Raw genomic sequence first — 18,761 nt, forward strand, 5'->3', positions numbered from 1 at the left:
TGGATCAAGCCTCACAAGGGTGGATACAAGCCAGCCAAGCCACTACTATGGAAGAGTTGCGACAATTGATGCTGTTGGAGCAATTCTTCAACGGCTTGTCCCCAGAGGTACAAGAATGGGTGCGAGACAGAAAGCCTCTCACCCTAACGGAAGCAGCCCGATTAGCTGACCAACATTTTGATGCGAGGAGGCACATGGGCCCCTACCCAAGAGTTACCCTCGACCCACAGGGCCACCCAGTACTCTACCGCCTACCGCTCACACAGCCACCCCTTTCCGTCCATCACAAGGGAATCTACCACCACCCTCCAGATATAACGGACATGCTAACATACAATGCCACACCTGCAAGCAGTGGGGACATATGGCACGTGAGTGCACCCAGAACCGGGGCAGACCGGCATGGAACCAAGGCCAACCGAACCCGGCACCAAGGGCTGCTGCTCATCATTATCAACTAGAGCCAGCCGCTCAAGAGATATTGAGCGTTCAAGCCGAAGAACCCCTGGGAATCCTGCATGAGGTGATGTCAGCTCGAGCCACGGATAACCGGCAGCATCATCACCAGCTAGTGACCTTGGAGGGGAAAGAAGTCCAGGAGCTTCAGGATTCGGGAGCTACTTTAACCCTGATAGCACCCCATTTGGTTCCAGGTTCAGCACACACTGGCGGATCAGTGGCAATACGAGTGGCAGGGGGAGCAGTGAACCGACTACCCACTGCCAAAGTACATTTGGATTGGGGTGTGGGAGAGGGGACTGTAGAAGTGGGCCTCATGCAGAACTTACCGGCGGATGTAGTGCTGGGGAATGACTTGGGCCAGATGACCTCTGCTTTTATACCCCAGGCTCCACACCAGGAAGCCCATCCAGTGACCACACGGCAACAGGCTCGCACCACGGTTCCACCAGCACACTCTGAGGCTCAGGTAAGAGACCATGACCCCCACACGACACGTATGACCTGGGATACCCCAACTAAATTCGAGGCAGAGGTGAAGTTAGACCCCATGCTACAGATATACAGGGACAGAGTACACACCGATCAGGCCGGGTTAGAGGGGGAGCGGTACACATGGGAGAAAGGGCTACTTTATCGCATTGCTGAAAGAGGAGTGGAGGGGTCGGTCACATTGACGACTAAACAGTTAGTAGTTCCCCAGAAGTATAGGCAACAACTGCTTAGGATTGCTCACGACATCCCCTTGTCTGGGCATCTAGGGATGACACGTACCCGATACAGGTTGACCCACGCTTTTTTTCTGGCCAGGGATCTCTAAAGATGTGAGGCAGTACTGCACTTCCTGTGACATCGAGGTGACCGCCACAAAGCCAAGTTATGTCCTCTTCCCATTATTGAGGAACCCTTCAGTAGGGTGGCCGTAGACATAGTGGGGCCCTTACCCAAGCCCAGTCCCTCCGGGAAAAGATATATTTTAACCGTAGTAGACTATGCCACCCGGTACCCCGAGGCTATAGCCCTCTCCAATATTCATGCCGAAACTGTGGCAGAGGCCTTAATGAAAATATTTTCCAGGGTGGGGTTTCCCCAAGAAATCATATCAGATAGGGGCACCCAGTTTACCGCCGAGGTCACCCAACAACTGTGGAAGATATGTGGCATTAAGCCAATAGTAAATTCCGCGTATCACCCCCAGTCCAATGGTCTATGCGAAAGGTTTAATGGTACGCTGAAGCAGATGCTCCGTACGTTTGGAGAGGCTCATGAAAACTGGAAACGTTTTCTACCCCATCTGCTCTTCGCATATAGAGAGGTACCCCAAGAGTCGACAGGGTTCTCCCCTTTCGAATTGCTGTTTGGGAGAAGGGTGCGAGGGCCGTTAGACCTAATTAGAGAGCATTGGGAGGGAGAGAGTAGCCCAGATGGGACCCCTATTGTATCTTACGTACTGGAGTTCAGGGACCGCCTGGAGGCGCTAACTCAGGCTGTGCGCACCAACCTCCAGGTGGCCCAACAACGCCAGCGCCGCTGGTACGATAGGGGAGCCAGAGACCGCAGCTTTCAGGTGGGACAAAAGGTTTTGATCTTAAAACCCGTCCGCACAGACAAGCTGCAGGCCATCTGGCAATGCCCATACCAGGTGGTGGAACAGAGATGTGACACCACCTATGTGATTGGCCCCTGCTCAGGGGTGGGGAAGAGACGCATGCTCCATGTGAATATGCTCAAACCCTACCATGAAAGGATAGAGGGGACGTGGCGGCGATATGCGCCTCCGCCTCTGAGGATCAGGAGAATCTGCCCCTACCTGACCTATTCGAACAGGAAGAACAGACAGAGCCCTCCAAGGGGGTTCAGCTGGGAGAGCTGCTAAGCCCTCAGGAGCGTGCCCAGGTACAAGAGCTGATTGTAGCTAAAGGGGCTACCTTCTCCAATTTGCCTGGGTACACTCCGCTAGCCACCCACCGAGTCGAAACCCTGGGACAGCTACCTATGCGGCAGACTCCATATCATGTTCCTGAAGCAGTCAGGGCACATATGAAGAATGAGATTGAGGAGATGTTGCAGCTGGGCATCGCCGGTAGTGCTGGTACCTAAGAAGGATGGCACGACACGTTTCTGTGTTGACTACCGGAGGCTAAATGACAAAACGGTGTCTGATGCCTATCCGATGCCCCGGATAGACGAGCTGCTAGATAAGATGGCACGGGGCCAGTATCTCACTACCATAGATTTATGTAAGGGATACTGGGAAATTCCACTAGCCGAGGATGCCATCCCCAAGTCGGCGTTTGTCACCCCGTTTGGCCTGTATCAATTTCGGGTCATGCCATTCCGGATGAAAAACGCCCCGGCAACACCCCGGCAATGGATGGTAGATCGCTATTGGACGGGTTCCAGGACTATGCATGCGCATACTTGGATGACATTGCCATATATAGCCAGACCTGGGCAGAGCACCTACAATACATAGGAGCCATTCTGGATCGTATCGGAGAGGCAGGGTTAACACTGAAACCCGTCATATTCCGGCTTCCTGCATCAGAAAACGGCACGCGGCGAGAGGGAGCAGAGAGGACACAGCTCCCTCGCCGCGTGTGACAGGGAGAGAGCCGCCCGCCGGGGGGGGGGGGGGGGGAGGGGGGGTCAGGACAATCAGGTGGCCCCCCCATAACAGGGGGAACACAGGGCTTTTGGGGGCGGCATTTTTCCAGCCCCCTGAGTGCCTGCAGGGGGAACGGCGTTCCTCCTGTGAAAAAAGTGCAGGAACGCCGTTCCCACGCGTTCCTGCAGGACTCGAGCCCTGGTCACCCCCTACACAATGTCACCCCCCTCTCACACTAGGTCTCCCCCCTCTCACACTAGGTCTCCCCCTCACACACTAGGTCTCCCTCCTCTCACATTATGCCACCCCTTCACACTCTGTCACCCCCCCTACACAATGTCACCCTCCCTCTCACACTAGGTCTCCCCCCCCTCAAACACTAGGTCACACACATCTGCCTCCCCCCTCACCCAGTCACCCCATCTGTCACCCTGCCACCCCATCTGCCATCCCCCTCACCCTGTCACCCCATCTGCCACCCCACCTGACACCCCCCCTCATCCTGTCACCCCATCTGCCACCCTGTCACCCCACCTGTCACCCTGCCACCCCACCTGTCACCCCCCTCACCCTGCCACCCCACAGGTCACCCCCTGACCCTGCCACCCCACCTGTCACCCCCTCACTTTGTCACCCCCTCTCACCATGCCACCCTCCTGTCACCTCCTCTCACCATGTCACCCCCATCTTACTCTGTCACCCACCCTGTGACCCCCCCACTGTCGTCCCCCCTCACCCTTCCACCCCACCTGTCACCCCCTCACCCTGTCACACCCCTCACCCTGCAACCACCCCACCTGTCACCCTTCTCTCACCCTGTCACCCCACCTGTCACCCCCTCTCACCCTGCCACCCCACCTGTCACCCCACCTCTCACCCTGCCACCCACCTGTCACCCCTCTCTCAGCCTGCCACCCCACCTGTCACCTTCCTCACCCATTCTCACCATGCCACCTCCCTCTCACCCCCTCTCACCTTGTCACCCCACCTGTCACCCCCTCTCACCTTGTCACCCCCTCACCCTGTTACCTCCCTCTCACTCTGCCACCTCACCTGTCACCCCCCTCACCCTGTCACCCCACCTCTTACTCTGTCACCCACCCTGTGACCCCCACACTATGTCACCACTCTTACTCTGTCACCTCAACCTGCCACTCCCCAAACAATATTTTCACCCCCTCTCACCATGTCACTCCACCTCACATTGTCAGCCCCTAACACTATGTCATCCCTCTCACCATGTCACCCCACCTCACATTGTCAGCCCCTAACACTGTCACCCACCTCACACTGTCAGCCCTTAACACTATGTCACCCCACCTTACACTGTCAGCCCCTCACACTCTATCACCCCACCTCACACTCTGTCACCCCATCACACTCTGTCACCCCTATCACACTCTGTCCCCCCCCTTTCACTCTGTCACCCCCTACACAATGTCACCCCCCCTCACACACTAGGTCTCCCTCCACTCACATTATGCCACCCCTTCACACTCTGTCACCCCCCTACACAATGTCACCATTCCTCTCACACTAGGTCTCCCCCCCCACACACTAGGTCACACCCTGTCACCCCCTCTTACTCTGTCACCCACCCTGTGACCCCCCCACACTGTCACTTCACCCTGTTGCTCCCACACACTATGTCACCCCACCTCACACCGTCACCCCCTCTTATTCTGTCACCCACCCTCTTACTCTCACCCCCCTCTTATTCTGTTACCCACCTTCACTATGTCACCCTCCCTCTCACTCTGTCACACCCTCTCACTCCCCTTTACTAATGTAACCCTCTCACACTGTCACCACCCTCATACTCTGTCACCACCCCTCACTCTATGTCATTTCCCCCACACACTCTGTCACCACTCTCTGCGCACACTGACACCCCTCCATACACACTGTCTCTCCCTCCGCACACACGGGCATCACTCTCCGCACTCGGGCACCTCCCTTTATTCTCACTGTCAACCCTCAACACGCTGGCACGCACCTCCATACACTTTGGCACCCTCCTGCTCTTTTACACTCACCCTGCCACAGTTACCCCTTTACTCACCCTGTCACCCCCTGAAGGCAATAATTATACACACTATCATAAAACATAGCTCCGCCATAAACTCAGTGTCAAAGGCCACAGGCAGTACACAAATATACACATGCTCAGAGAAACATGCATACATATACAAGTATACTCACTGCCAGACACACACTCTCAGGCACACAGAGGTAGACAATGCAACAATGTATACATAGACTAGCTCTCTATATCCAGTGCTGCAAGCTCCCTCTTCAATATATCTACAGTTTCTTATACACACAAATCAACTGCTATTTTTTCAATAATGGTGCTAGTGGGGGCCTCATGTATGAGTCTCGCCTAAGGCCTCGCCAAGTCTAGAGCCGCCACTGTCCTCCAGCATCACCGGTTTGGCAGTGGGTCAGTAATGGTGTGGGGTGGCATTTCTTTGGGGGGCCTGACTGCCATTAGGTACCGAGATGAGATCCTCAGACCCCTTGTGAGACCATATGCTGGTGCGGTTGGCCCTGGGTTCCTCCTAATGCTAGACAATGCTAGACCTCATGTGGCTGGAGTGTGTCAGCAGTTCCTGCAAGACGAAGGCATTGATGCTATGGACTGGCCCGCCCGTTCCCCAGACCTGAATCAAATTGAGCACATCTGGGACATCATGTCTCGCTCCATCCACCAACGTCACGTTGCACCACAGACTGTCCAGGAGTTGGCAGATGCTTTAGTCCAGGTCTGGGAGGAGATCCCTCAGGAAACCATCCGCCACCTCATCAGGAGCATGCACAGGCGTTGTAGGGAGGTCATACAGGCACGTGGGGGCCACACACACTACTGAGCCTCATTTTGACTTGTTTTAAAGACATTACATCAAAGTTGGATCAGCCTATAGTGTGTTTTTCCACTTTAATTTTGAGTATGACTCCAAATCCAGACCTCCATGGGTTAAAAAGGTGATTTCCATTTTTCAATTTTTGTGTGATTTTGTTGTCAGCACATTCAACTATGTAAAGAACAAAGTATTTTGGAAGAATATTTAATTCATTCAGATCCAGGGTGTGTTATTTTTGTGTTTCCTTTATTTTTTTGAGCAGTGTATAATGATAATCATATAACATGTTAGCATCTATAATGCTTCTTTTATAGTAAAATCCTTTGTCCAATGAGTTTTAACAAAATACATTATTATAGATATAATATGTCTAAACTGAACCTGTTATTCACACATTTTGTATATAAGGTGGATAAAGATGAAGCCTCTTTTGAAGGTGAAATAGCCAGGGAATGTATAGGTAAATAAACGTATGTTAAGATAATTTTCTCCTCTTTCTCCTTTACACTGGTCTCTAAAAGTGAATAGGTCTAGGGTAATGTGTGCAGCCTCATCAATCCACCCACAAATGAGGATGCATAATAGAAGATGCAGGGTACCACAATGCCACCAGTTGTGGCATAGAGCAAATTTTGAGAAGGTTAAAAAAGATTGGAATCACTTTTCATTTATATCACAATAAGTAATGTTTGGCATTATGTTTGCAGGATAAGGTTCTGAATGCTAAGGAGCAATAGTCATACATAATATTGCTCTCATTGTATTGGACCTACCATTTTGTATACAGAATGCAATCAAGTACAAAATGGTCTCTTGAGTAATATGTCTGGGAGGAAATCTGTAGTTACAAGGAATACTTCACGAAGGTAATCTGTCTGTGTACAATGTCTCAAAATATATGAGTTCTACAGTTCTAGAAAAAAACATTCTTCTAGAGTGGTAACTGGTATCTTGAATATAATTGAAGAATTTTACAAACATAAATTGCTATATAAAAGTCTAATGCCAAATTCAAAAATAAAATAAAAAATACATTTAGTGCACCATAGACTGTTATCTAACGATGTCTAAAAATCTGAAAATAATATTGTGAAAAACCATGCGTTTGTCTATTATGGTGGATTTGTCTATTTGGCTATCCGTGAATATAATGGCTGGTTCCCATGGCCCAACCGTACGAATGACTATTTTGACCGAACAAAGCTACCGAATGGATGGCCACCCAGAATAGAAGTGTGCTGCTGGTTAACCTCTTGATCCCAATTAGAACATTGTGGTTAACCGCAGACACTTGTCAATTAGACCGACTTCAGGGTGGTCGTCGTTCGTATGTCGACCACGAGGCAGCGGCCATTTTAAAACGCACCAAAGCCCAGCAGTGTTCGGCACGGATTTCATGGAACTAAAAACGGACACTCGTTCTGCCGAACACCGCTGAACCAACGGGTCGCTTAGCTGTCTCGACGATCACGTACGAACACCGGATGTTCGGGAGTTTTACTGCATACGAAAGTACTGACCTCAGGTAGCCTTCCCATGGAGTCAATCGCATACCGAAGGACTGTACGAACTTTGAATCCATGGCGATTGAACTATACGCATAGGATCTGAGCGCTATTCGTCAATAATATGCCCTCAGATCCAGGCTATCTGGGGATATGTGATACAAATGTAGAATATTCGGTTATTATAAAGTTATATATTTTTATGTTTAAAATGGCGATGTGCCTTTGTCCTGGAGATAATTGCATTACTTCCCAATTATCTCCAGGGCAGAGGGGAGGGAAACATAATGCATTGTGGGAGAAGTCTGTGACTGTATGTCTGAAATGTACTTTTGTCCTACTGTAATTACAGTCTTCCATTTGGTCCCCTAGGGGAGTGTCCACCAAGTGGGAGACCCGCATAAATCCGGGCGGGTAGCCCACAGTAAAGCCAGATCTTGTTTGACCCTCAATACGGAGCTTCTGTCTCGTTTGTGGGGAAGGGGAATTACTATTGGAACAGCGCTTTCGTTATTTTTAGCTGTGGAAGGAGTTCGACTGGATTGCTGATCGGGAGTTGCCGTGTTCGTATGCTCCGTTCGGGAGTTTGGCGATCGGCTGAATTAAAACTGCATTTCTGGAGAAGGGGGATTATCTACTAAACGGCGGCTTTACCTACCTGGCGGTGAGTGTCGTAACAAATATCAATTTACAACATTTAAACTGTGCATCTATTTATCCATCCTTTACAAAATATGAATATATGAAAAATGTTATAGATGGACTTGTGCCCCAGTACTTCCCACAGGATCTCAAATACTAACATGGACACAGAACATTTATTTCACAAACAAATCAGTGCAATGAAAGGAAACTTGAAGAGACTATCCTGTTCATGAGGGAAAACTTCTGAGTTACTGTTAATTTTCATTGTCTTAAAAGCTTATTTGGTGAAGGTTTATGGTATATATGGGTTTATTAACTAAACTGCAATTACTGATCATTAAGAACAGACTAGCAAAATTTAGATTGCAAAAGCTGAATTGGACCCAATTTCTAATTTATCAGACAGAGATATTTTTCCACTTATTTCCTATATTTTGCAGTTAGTGTTCAACAGCCCATGCCTCACAATTATGTATAGTATATATATTATGTGTGTGTATATATATCTTTGATAAAATCCAATGTATCAAAGAAATATAGGCACTTGCTGGTCTTTTTGCAAAAACATACTAACGTGTTTAACTCTTTTGGGAAAAATTTGTTTTAGCCAGGTTTGTCTGAATCAAATTTATTTTAATCCACCTTCAAACTAATTGATTTGCCAAATATTTACCTTGGAGTCTCCTAAAATGATTTTGTAAGTTCAAGGTGATCAGTTGAGATCCTCAGTTTTAAATACTAAACATCAGCTTTACATGAAATTTGATATGCATAAAGACATACACAGCCGCACACAAAAATACATGTATGCATATATTTTACATACATTCATGATACATGTGTGTGTGTATATATATATATATAGATATATATGATCCTGAGGAAAGTCCCAGACGGGAACTGAAACATTGACCCACACATGTTTTAGCCTTTTTTGTCAATAAAGAATGGAACTTTTATTATTCAAAGACCGTGAGCGCAAGCCAATTTGTACATAAAGTATTTGGACATTAAACCCCAGGCGTACAGCACCCGGCACTTCTATGTGGAGCCAGAGTGCAAGGAAGCTCAAGTATTACTATATATATATTGTATACATATATAAATACACACACACACACACACACACACATATATACATACATACACACACATTATATATATATATATATATATATATATATATATATATATATATATATATATATATATATATTAAAGAAGAGATGTTTATACCACCCCCCAGTCTCTCTCCCACTCTCTGCATCTGCTCCCCTCCTGCCTTCTGTCTCTCTTTGCCAATTTCTTCATTTTTTTCTGCATTTTTTTAAGACATAAGTTGGATTTTATTCTACTTTTTGAGGGACAGTAAAACTTAACCCTCCAAATGCCAAGATAACTGAGAAAGCTAGCTCTCTGCAATCTGTTGAAGCCAACTTGTCAAATTTAATTGAAAGCACAGTCCTTGCGATATTTATTGTCTTTGATGTGCTCACCACTACTTAACGCAGCATGCATGTTATCCACAGTAAACAATATGAAAACAGCCCCATATTTATTATTTACCATAATATGCATTGCCTGTCTTGTTCTATAGTGGTGTAATGTTGGATTTATACATGCCATCATTACAGAGTGCAGAATATTTCTCCTGAGTATGCTCATTACCATTATACAGAGCAGAGGATTCATTATGAGTATTTTGACACCCTGCATCATGATATATCACAGCATGTTCTACATATATATTTACAATTAGTATAGAGGCACTCTTCATTGTTATACTGTGTAGTATGTTCATTATTAAAGTATAGACAGTCATCATTATTATATCGTGCAACATGGTCAGTATCAATGTATAGATACTCAGGACCATCATATAGTGCAATGTGTTCATTATCAGTGTATAGATACGCAAAATCATTATATAGTGAAATATGTGAATTATTATTGTATAGCTAATACCATTACCTAGTGCAAAATGTTAATTTTGTGTATAGATAACACTAATATATAGTGCAACATGTTCATTATCAGTGTATATATAGATACTAAACACCATTATATAGTGCAACATGTTCATTATCAGTGTGTATATATAGATACTAGAAATCATTATATAGTGCAACAAGTTCATTATCAGTGTATATATAGATACTAGACACCATTATATAGTGCAACAAGTTCTTTATCAGTGTATATATAGATACTAGAAATCTTCATATAGTGCAACAAGTTCATTATCAGTGTATATATAGATACAGAAACTAGATATACAGATACATTATCTCTGTGTGTGTGTTTATATATATATATATATGTGTGTTCATTATCAGTGTATATATAGATACTAGAAATCATTATATAGTGCATAACGTTCATTATCAGTGTATATATAAATACTAGAAATCATTATATAGTGCATAACGTTCATTATCAGTGTATATATAGATACTAGAAATCATTACATAGTGCAACGAGTTCATGACAGGTGAATAGTCGCCATATGGGCTGTCGGATCCCGGACAAACCCCCCACATACCTATCCCGATAAAACACGGACACTAGGGTATTTGGGTCAAAATTGTCAACAGCTTTTATTAAATAGTAATAAAAAAACAGGTCATTGCCCCACCCCGCCATCACATCCGTATCCTTCAGTTAGATATAAAAGGCAATGACCCCTATATATAAATAACATATAACAGTATTCCGACATGAACATAACTTTAAATGCCAACATTTTATTAATTAGCCATGGTAGGGGTATACCCGGATACCCCTACCCCACCAGTTTCTGAACCACCGACAGGGCTCGAAACCTACCAAACTTACCAATAACCATATTCAACCATTTTCATAACCATCCTAATGGGGAGCCTATTTCCTATCCTTCAGCTCCCTATCCCGCCACAAGCTCAGACCTTGAACCCTTAAGCCATCTGAGCTCCACCACCCCGAAGAAACAGCGCTTTCTGCAGCCCTTCCTGCCAACCCAGGTTGAGGAGGTCCCACCCCACTGCGGAGAGGTAAACTCCATCTGAGTGATAGTATACGGGCAACCCAACTTCCAACTCCACATGCCGCACCACCACTCCCCCCAATTTCCTCACAAAACTAGCCATCAGGCTATTCACTTTCCCCGTGTAACGTTCAATAGCCAAAGGATCCTGCCCGTGCCGCCGCTGCCGCCGCGAGACAATATGCGACCACACCAACATGACCCCGGGAAGCAGGTCTCTCAACCTATCAAGGTCCTGCTTTATTCACTTCATTAGCCGATGCTGCGGAATTAGGCCTAGATCCTTCCCCCCAGCATGGAGAAGAAGCAAGTCCGGCCTACACCATTCTGAACACCGCATTGCAGACATCCCCCCAACAAAACTCCCTGTAACCGAACCAACGAAGCGCCAACAGATCCTTCGGAAAGCCCAACTGCTGACCCTGAACTCGAGCTGCAGCCCTCCTCTCGGCCCAGAAAATGAATGAATGCCTGACGATCCAGGTGACCTGACCTATGGAAACAAACAAAACATCAACACCGACTCCCAAGCAGTACCCTCATGCCCATCGCCTCAATCCAATAAACCCAAACGCACATATGAGTGGAACCTGACTGATTCCCATCTCCTAATCCGCTTGACCAACACATCCCCGAAACCCAAATGCGTGGCCTCTGTAGCCGCCCCAATGCGTAAGGAATGAGTCCCAAACTTACCAGCATGTAACCCCAGTCTCGCTAGGCCCACCTTGGTAAATTGAAAGAGAGACAAGGAAGAGCCATCCGCATGCACCAACAATGACCCCTCATCTGCTGGCCTCCTAGCCAGGTACCATGCCACTACGGCCACCGGGCACAACGCGGATCCCGGCAGAGCACCCAGTGTCACGTCTTAACCCACCCCCTGGTGTTGGTCTTGACCTGGGCCAGGTAAACCAAAGGTTGCCCCTCCTGCATGCGCACCCCAGATACCTGATAGCCCCATTGGCCACCCAGTTAGCGCTCAAAAGTTCCCCGATCCGAAAGGCACCAAAAAAGGGCAAAAGAAATGCCGCACGGAACAGAAACCCTTCAAACTCATCGAAACAAACTTCGGGCAACACTTAAGTGCCTGGTGGATCACGAAGGACTTTGTAAGATCTTCCCACCCCCACAACTTGAACCAAAATGCTAATGCCGCCATAGTCCTATCTACCACCGCCACGTGGCCAGTGCCAAAGATGTTCTTACGTATCCCCCAAGCAAGACGCTCCAAGCTGCCACATCTCACCCGGGCAGGCCTGTCCCACCTTCTGTGCCCCAGGAGCCACCGTCCAAAACTGGGACCACTGCAAACGAGACAAAGCATCAGCCACCACGCTCAAGTACCTGAGCACATGCCGCACATGTTATTGGAGAAGCCTAGTGCCCCAAAGAGCCAGCGCCACCACCAAGGGGAACATCTCCAGAGAGGCCAGGTTACGAATGAGGAGGCTCTGTCCCCATGCTGCCGGCCACCGCTCCGCACACCAGAGCCCACCAAAGTAAGCCCAGAAGCCCGAATAAAATGGTGTGGAGATTGCACACCCACCGTAGCTGCGGACAGGCTCTGGATGAAAATCCGACCCATCGGATTTACCCTGCAAGCAAAATTAAGCTTCCCAATGAGCGATTGCAGCTGCCGAAGGGTCAACTTCCACACCTGAAAACCCTCCGTCACCACGCTCCACAGCCCCACCAGCTTATTCTGAGGCAGCCGACACTCCCTTAGCTCCGAATCTATCTCCAGGAAACTAAGGTAATCCGTCGGCCCCTCTGTCTTACCCACCGCAAGCGGCACTCCGAACTGCCCCGCCACCCATTCGATGGTTCGCAGCAGGTGAAGACAAGCCGATGAGTTCACCGGCCCCACGCAGAAGAAATAATCCAGGTAGTGCACCACCAATTTACTCCTCACTTCCATCCGAACAACCCACTTCAGGAAGGAACTGAATTTTTTGAAGTAAGAGCAAGAAATCGAACAGCCCATCGGGAGGCATAAGTTGACAAAATACCCCCCCCCGCGTCAAAGAAGTATCCTAGCAAGTGATGACAACCCGGGTAAACTGTAAGCAAACGAAACACAGCCTCCACATCAACCTTAGCCATTAAGGCCCCATGCCCGGCCTCCTTTACCAACTCAACCGTTTGGTCGAATGATGCATAAAAGACCGAGCATAGGTCCTTATCGATGTCGTCATTCACCAACGCCCCCTTAGGGTAGGAGAGGTGGTGAATGAGGCTAAATTTCCCAGGATCCTTTTTGGGGACCACCCCAAGAGGAGACATCCACAAATTAGCCAGAGGGGGCACCACAAAAAGGCCCGCCATCCTGCCCAACTGCACTTTTTTCGCCAGCTTCGCCCGCACCACCTCCGCCACCGACCACAGATTGCGCAACCCCCTTGAACCGCCCCTGTCCCGAAAGGGAATAAAGAAACCCGACACAAAACCAGCTTGCAGCAACTCGACATCCGCCATACTACCGTAGGGGCTTAGCCACAGCACCATCGCATCTAACTTCACTGGAGTGAAGGACCCCCCGACCGAGGCAGACCACAGTCTCCCCCCGTCTTACCCCTCTTAATGCATCGGTGGAGTCTATGGGAGCCCCTACAACCCGAGCACTCATGCTTAAAATGACAGGCAGGTCCCCACTTGCACCGGCCATTATTGAAGAGCCAGCATAAGTACTTTAGGAAGGCGGACGACAAAGCAGACTACCCTCTTGCGCCAGCCGTTTGCTGAAAGGGCTGCGCTTTTTGCGCCATCATCAGCTTCATCCAGAGAAGCAGGTCCATCTAGTCCCACCTTATACCCGGATTAGCCGCCAGCCATTGTCGGAACCATTCGTCGTACCGCCACCACGCCAGCCCACGGTACGTGCGGTACTCCTCCCAGATCCCGTCTAAGTAGCAGAACAGTGATGAACACAGCCCCGGCGACTTCTCGCCTAGGACGCTGGCCAGCCCTCAACCAATTGCCGAACGACTTCAGTATCTTACAATACCGCTTCCGTTTCTCCTCCTCCTCCTCCTTCTTCTCGTCCTTCTTGTCCTCCTCTTTGAGGTCAATAAAGTCCTCCAAGGGAAGAAGCGAAAAAATTTCACAGAACTCCCCTTTCCACAACTTCTCCTTCACATCCTGTTTCAAGTGAACCCCCACATCTCCACCTGAGCCCCACCCCGATACTGGAAATCATTATATAGTGCAACACCCTCATTATCAGTGTATATATATATACTAGAAATCATTATATATTGCAGCACCTTTTATTATCAGTGTGTATATATAGATACTAGAAATCATTATATAGTGCAACACGTTCATTATCAGTGTATATATAGATACTAAACACCATTTTACAGTGCAACAAGTTCATTATCAGTGTATATATAGATACTAGAAATCATTATATAATGCAACTAGTTTATTATTAGTGTATCTATAGATACTAGAAATCATTATATAGTGCAACACCTTCATTATCAGTACAGGCATTACTCAATTTATGAACTCCCGCTTTATGAACTTTTTTCTGGATGTGCCGCCATTTTGTTTCACCGCCATTTTATGTCAGTGGTCCACGGATCAGGACCGAGAAGAGTGCTTTGGAGCACAAACAAGAAGAGAAGAACACAGTTCCTGAAGATAAATGGAAGTCTAAAAAAACAGGTTTAGATTGTACTGTATTCTTTTTGTGTTTTCATGGGCATACATTACAGATCCTGTAATATTATTGCACTGTGTGCTATTGAGTATAGATTTGACTTGATTTGTCTGTGTGTGTCTGACATAGCTGTCTGTGTGTATGTGTGTTTGCCATTGTGCCATGTTTTGGCAGACAGCAATAGTAGGAGCAGGAGAATGTCTGGCTGAAAAGCCTGAAAAAGGGGAGAAGGAAGAATGTTTGAGAGCTGTAAAAATAAAAGGAGTAACAGAAAAGTGCTAAACAAGAGATGCAAGCTTGAAAGTAAGAGGAGAAGGAGAGTTTGAGAGCTGTAAAAATAAAAGGAGTAAAAGAAAAGTGATAAAGGAGAGGGGGAAGCTGATAATGAAGAAAATTAATAAGTATGAGGGTTTAAGAGAGGTTCCCCGTTCAACAAGTGCAGCATGTCTCTTCATTGAATAGTATGAGGATTGATGATAATTTAAAGAAGATTTCAGTATGGTATGTATGGCTTTAAAATTCCTACAACATACGTGTATTTGCTATGCTTTCATTTTGTATTTGTACTTAATAATTTAGGTTTTCAATGGTAAAACTAGTTGGTCAGGAACAGAACCCGTGTTTAACACATTGTGATCTATGGAAAATTAGTTCTCACTTTATGAACTCTAACTTTATGAACTAGGCTTCGGAACCAATTAGTTCGTAAAGTCGGGAACTACCTGTGTATATATAGATACTAAACACCATTATATAGTGCAAGAAGATTATTATCAGTGTATTTATAGATACTAGAAATCATTATATAGTGCAACTAGCTATTAGCGTATATATAGATACTAAACAACATTATATAGTGCAACTAGTTTATTATCAGTGTATATATATAGATACTAGACATCATTATATAGTGCAACAAGTTCATTATCAGTGTATATGTATATATATATATATATATATATATATATATATATATATATAGATAGATAGATACTAAACACAATATATAATGCAACAAGATCATTATCAGTGTATAGATATTCAACATCATTATAGAGAACAGCATATTATTTTTTAGTATATATTTGGTGTCACAGTGCAGCATATACACTAGCAGCCATATTTCATGTCTTTATCAGTGTGTGGATACTCAGCATTATTATACGATGTGTGGGAGTACTGCATGCTATGGGTGAGTGCTCTATCTCAGACAGTGTTTATTGCAGACAGATGATGGTAGAGGAGGGAATAATTGATAGAGCCATGAAATATTAATGAATATCCAGGGGACTGAGCGGCTGCTACTCAGTGCTCACTGACTGTGTATATAAATACATTTACCCACACTCACACATTTATATGTATATATGTATATTTATATTTACATACATGCCTTGAACTCCCAGCACACTTTAGTATGTGTACTGCATGTAGATCTTATAAATCAGTATGGCCAGGAACTATATGACCATTGAAGGCATTATACGTGGGTCACACAAGGTGTCTGTCTCAAACAACTGGCAGGCTGCGTGCTGCATGGTGACACACAGACTGTCTCTGTCACATGTCGTGCGAGGCTGGCAGGGAGACCTAGTGTATCACATGGATTCATTTCTCCTAGTGTCACATCCACAGCCTGCGGCTCAGACAAGCCAGGCGTCTGTGGCAGCCAAGCGTACAGCCTGACACAAAATGACAGTCCAACTTCAAAGTCTCTACATACCCAAGCTAAACCCCAACAGTGCATGTCACCCTGCAGAGAGAGGTACACAGTCTGTGCCCCATAAGACCTTGCTCTGTCATAGTGTGCCATAGCTCTTTTCTCTTTGAGTCTCAGTGTTGCCCTGCTAATAAGGCAGACTTAGTTTAAACTAGCAATCCCATCATTTTTTGAGTCGGAGGTCATTCAAGGTCACTCCCAGCGTTGATTATCAGCCAGTCCCCTGAGACCCCCAGGCAGGTGAGAGGTTAGTGGGTAATGTTAATCGTTGTCTCTGCTCACGTTTATTTCGCCTGGTCGGATGCACATCCGATTCTGCACGCACAATTAGAGCAGCGTGAAAGAGATCGAGACAAAGTGACAAGGAGGAAAATGAAAATCAGGAGGGGTTTGGGGGGAGGGTTAGGAAGATAGATATAGTGAGAGATGGAAGGTGGTTGTGGGGTTCAATGTATAATTTAACAGCTTCTTAGAACCAAGGGAGTAACACATCAAGTTAAAATGTACTTATATTATATAGAAAATAATTGACTATCTATCTATCTATCTATCTATCTATTTATCTATCTATCTATCTAATTCTATTGTTCTGTCTACAGAGAATCAGGAATAATTTACAATTTATTGGTTACTCCATTACACACACTCTTTATATACAAGGCAAACACCTGATGATGTTCACTAGTCACATATGGGAATCCACAGAAAGATCAAATAGCATATATTGTGAAGGCTCTAACTCCAACAGGGACTGGCAAATGAGCCATTGGAGTACAAATGCAGAAAGAAAAAAAAACCCACAAAAGAAAGAAAACAAAAAACATTAAAGGGATACTCATATTTGTATACAGGGGCAGAGCTACAGGGTTGATGTTCCAGGAGGGATAAGTCAAATGGCAAATGATTTAGGTAAACTAGAATAATTGTCAGAACTGTGGCAACTGACTTTTAATGTGGATAAGTGCAAGATAATGCATCTTGAACATAAAAACTAAAGGGCAGAGTACAGAATATTTGATAGAGTCCTAACCTCAACATCAGATGGATTTAGGGGTAATTATTTCAGATGACTGAAAGGTAAGCAGACAATGTAATAGTGCATCAGGAAATGCTAGCAGAATGCTTGTTTGTATAGGGAGAGGTATAAGCAGTAAAAAGAGGGAAGTGCTCATGCCATTGTAGAGAACACTGGTAAGACCTCACTTGGAGGATTGTACGCAGTGCTGGAGACCGTATCTCCAGAGAGTTCAGAGAAGGGCTACTAAACAAGTTCATGGATTGCAGGGTAAAACTTAAAAGGGAAGGTTAGAAGATTTTAACATGAACTAGACAAGGGGGTAAATGATGCAAGCATTTTAATACTTAAATGGTGTGAAGAAATGACTATATTGTTCGGTATTTTTCTGCATAATTCTTGCTTTTTCTGTGTATTTTCATTCGGCAGATGGGACTACCGAACAGAGACCACCCCTGGCTCACTTAACTTCAAAGCCGGCATCACTTTCACCCTCTATGTGTGCGGTCAGCGTTCGTACTGCCGAACGCCACGTGGCAGAGAAAACCGCGGCCATTTTTTTTTCGTCAAACAAAGGCAGCGGGACTTGGTCGTCGAGTGTCTGGAACTAAAATCGGACACTCGACTTCCCGAACACCGGTCTCAATCATACGAACGCTGGAACTAGTGATACCGATTAGCTAGACGAGCGCTATTCGGTACAAATATGCACACGAATGAGGGGAACAATCGCTGCTAGGAGCCAGGGGAATTCATTCGGTACTTTTATTCGTTTTTTCCCTTTTTCTAAAGTGACCGGCAAAACCCCACGAATCTCTGGAACTATTTTGGGCAGCCCACCCACAGTGAACCGGTCACAAAGGACTTCCATAGTTTTTGCGAACCCCTGAACCGATCTGGGTGAAATTTGGATATGTTGGTCACCCAGATCGGGGCTATCAGGGGACATAGGATTTGTGGGGATACCCCAGGTATAAAGGGGTGTTCCAGAAATTGGGGAAAACAGTGAACTTTCAGCCTGGAGATAATTAGGTTGTTACTATATCAGACCTGATTATCTCCAGAACTAGGGGAAGGATCTGCCTGTTTGTATTGGGTGTGTTTTATATTTTTACTGTTCAGGATTGGATAAATGTTACTCCTCCCTGTGGGATGTCCCCTTGCATGGGGACCTGCATAAAAAGCCATGTATGTGAATAAACGTTAGTTCTATTTGTATCCTGAACCTGGACTCTGACTGTTATTTGGAATTCGTA

This window comes from Pelobates fuscus, chromosome 1 (assembly GCF_036172605.1).
Source record: "Pelobates fuscus isolate aPelFus1 chromosome 1, aPelFus1.pri, whole genome shotgun sequence".
In the NCBI taxonomy this organism is placed as follows: domain Eukaryota; kingdom Metazoa; phylum Chordata; class Amphibia; order Anura; family Pelobatidae; genus Pelobates; species Pelobates fuscus.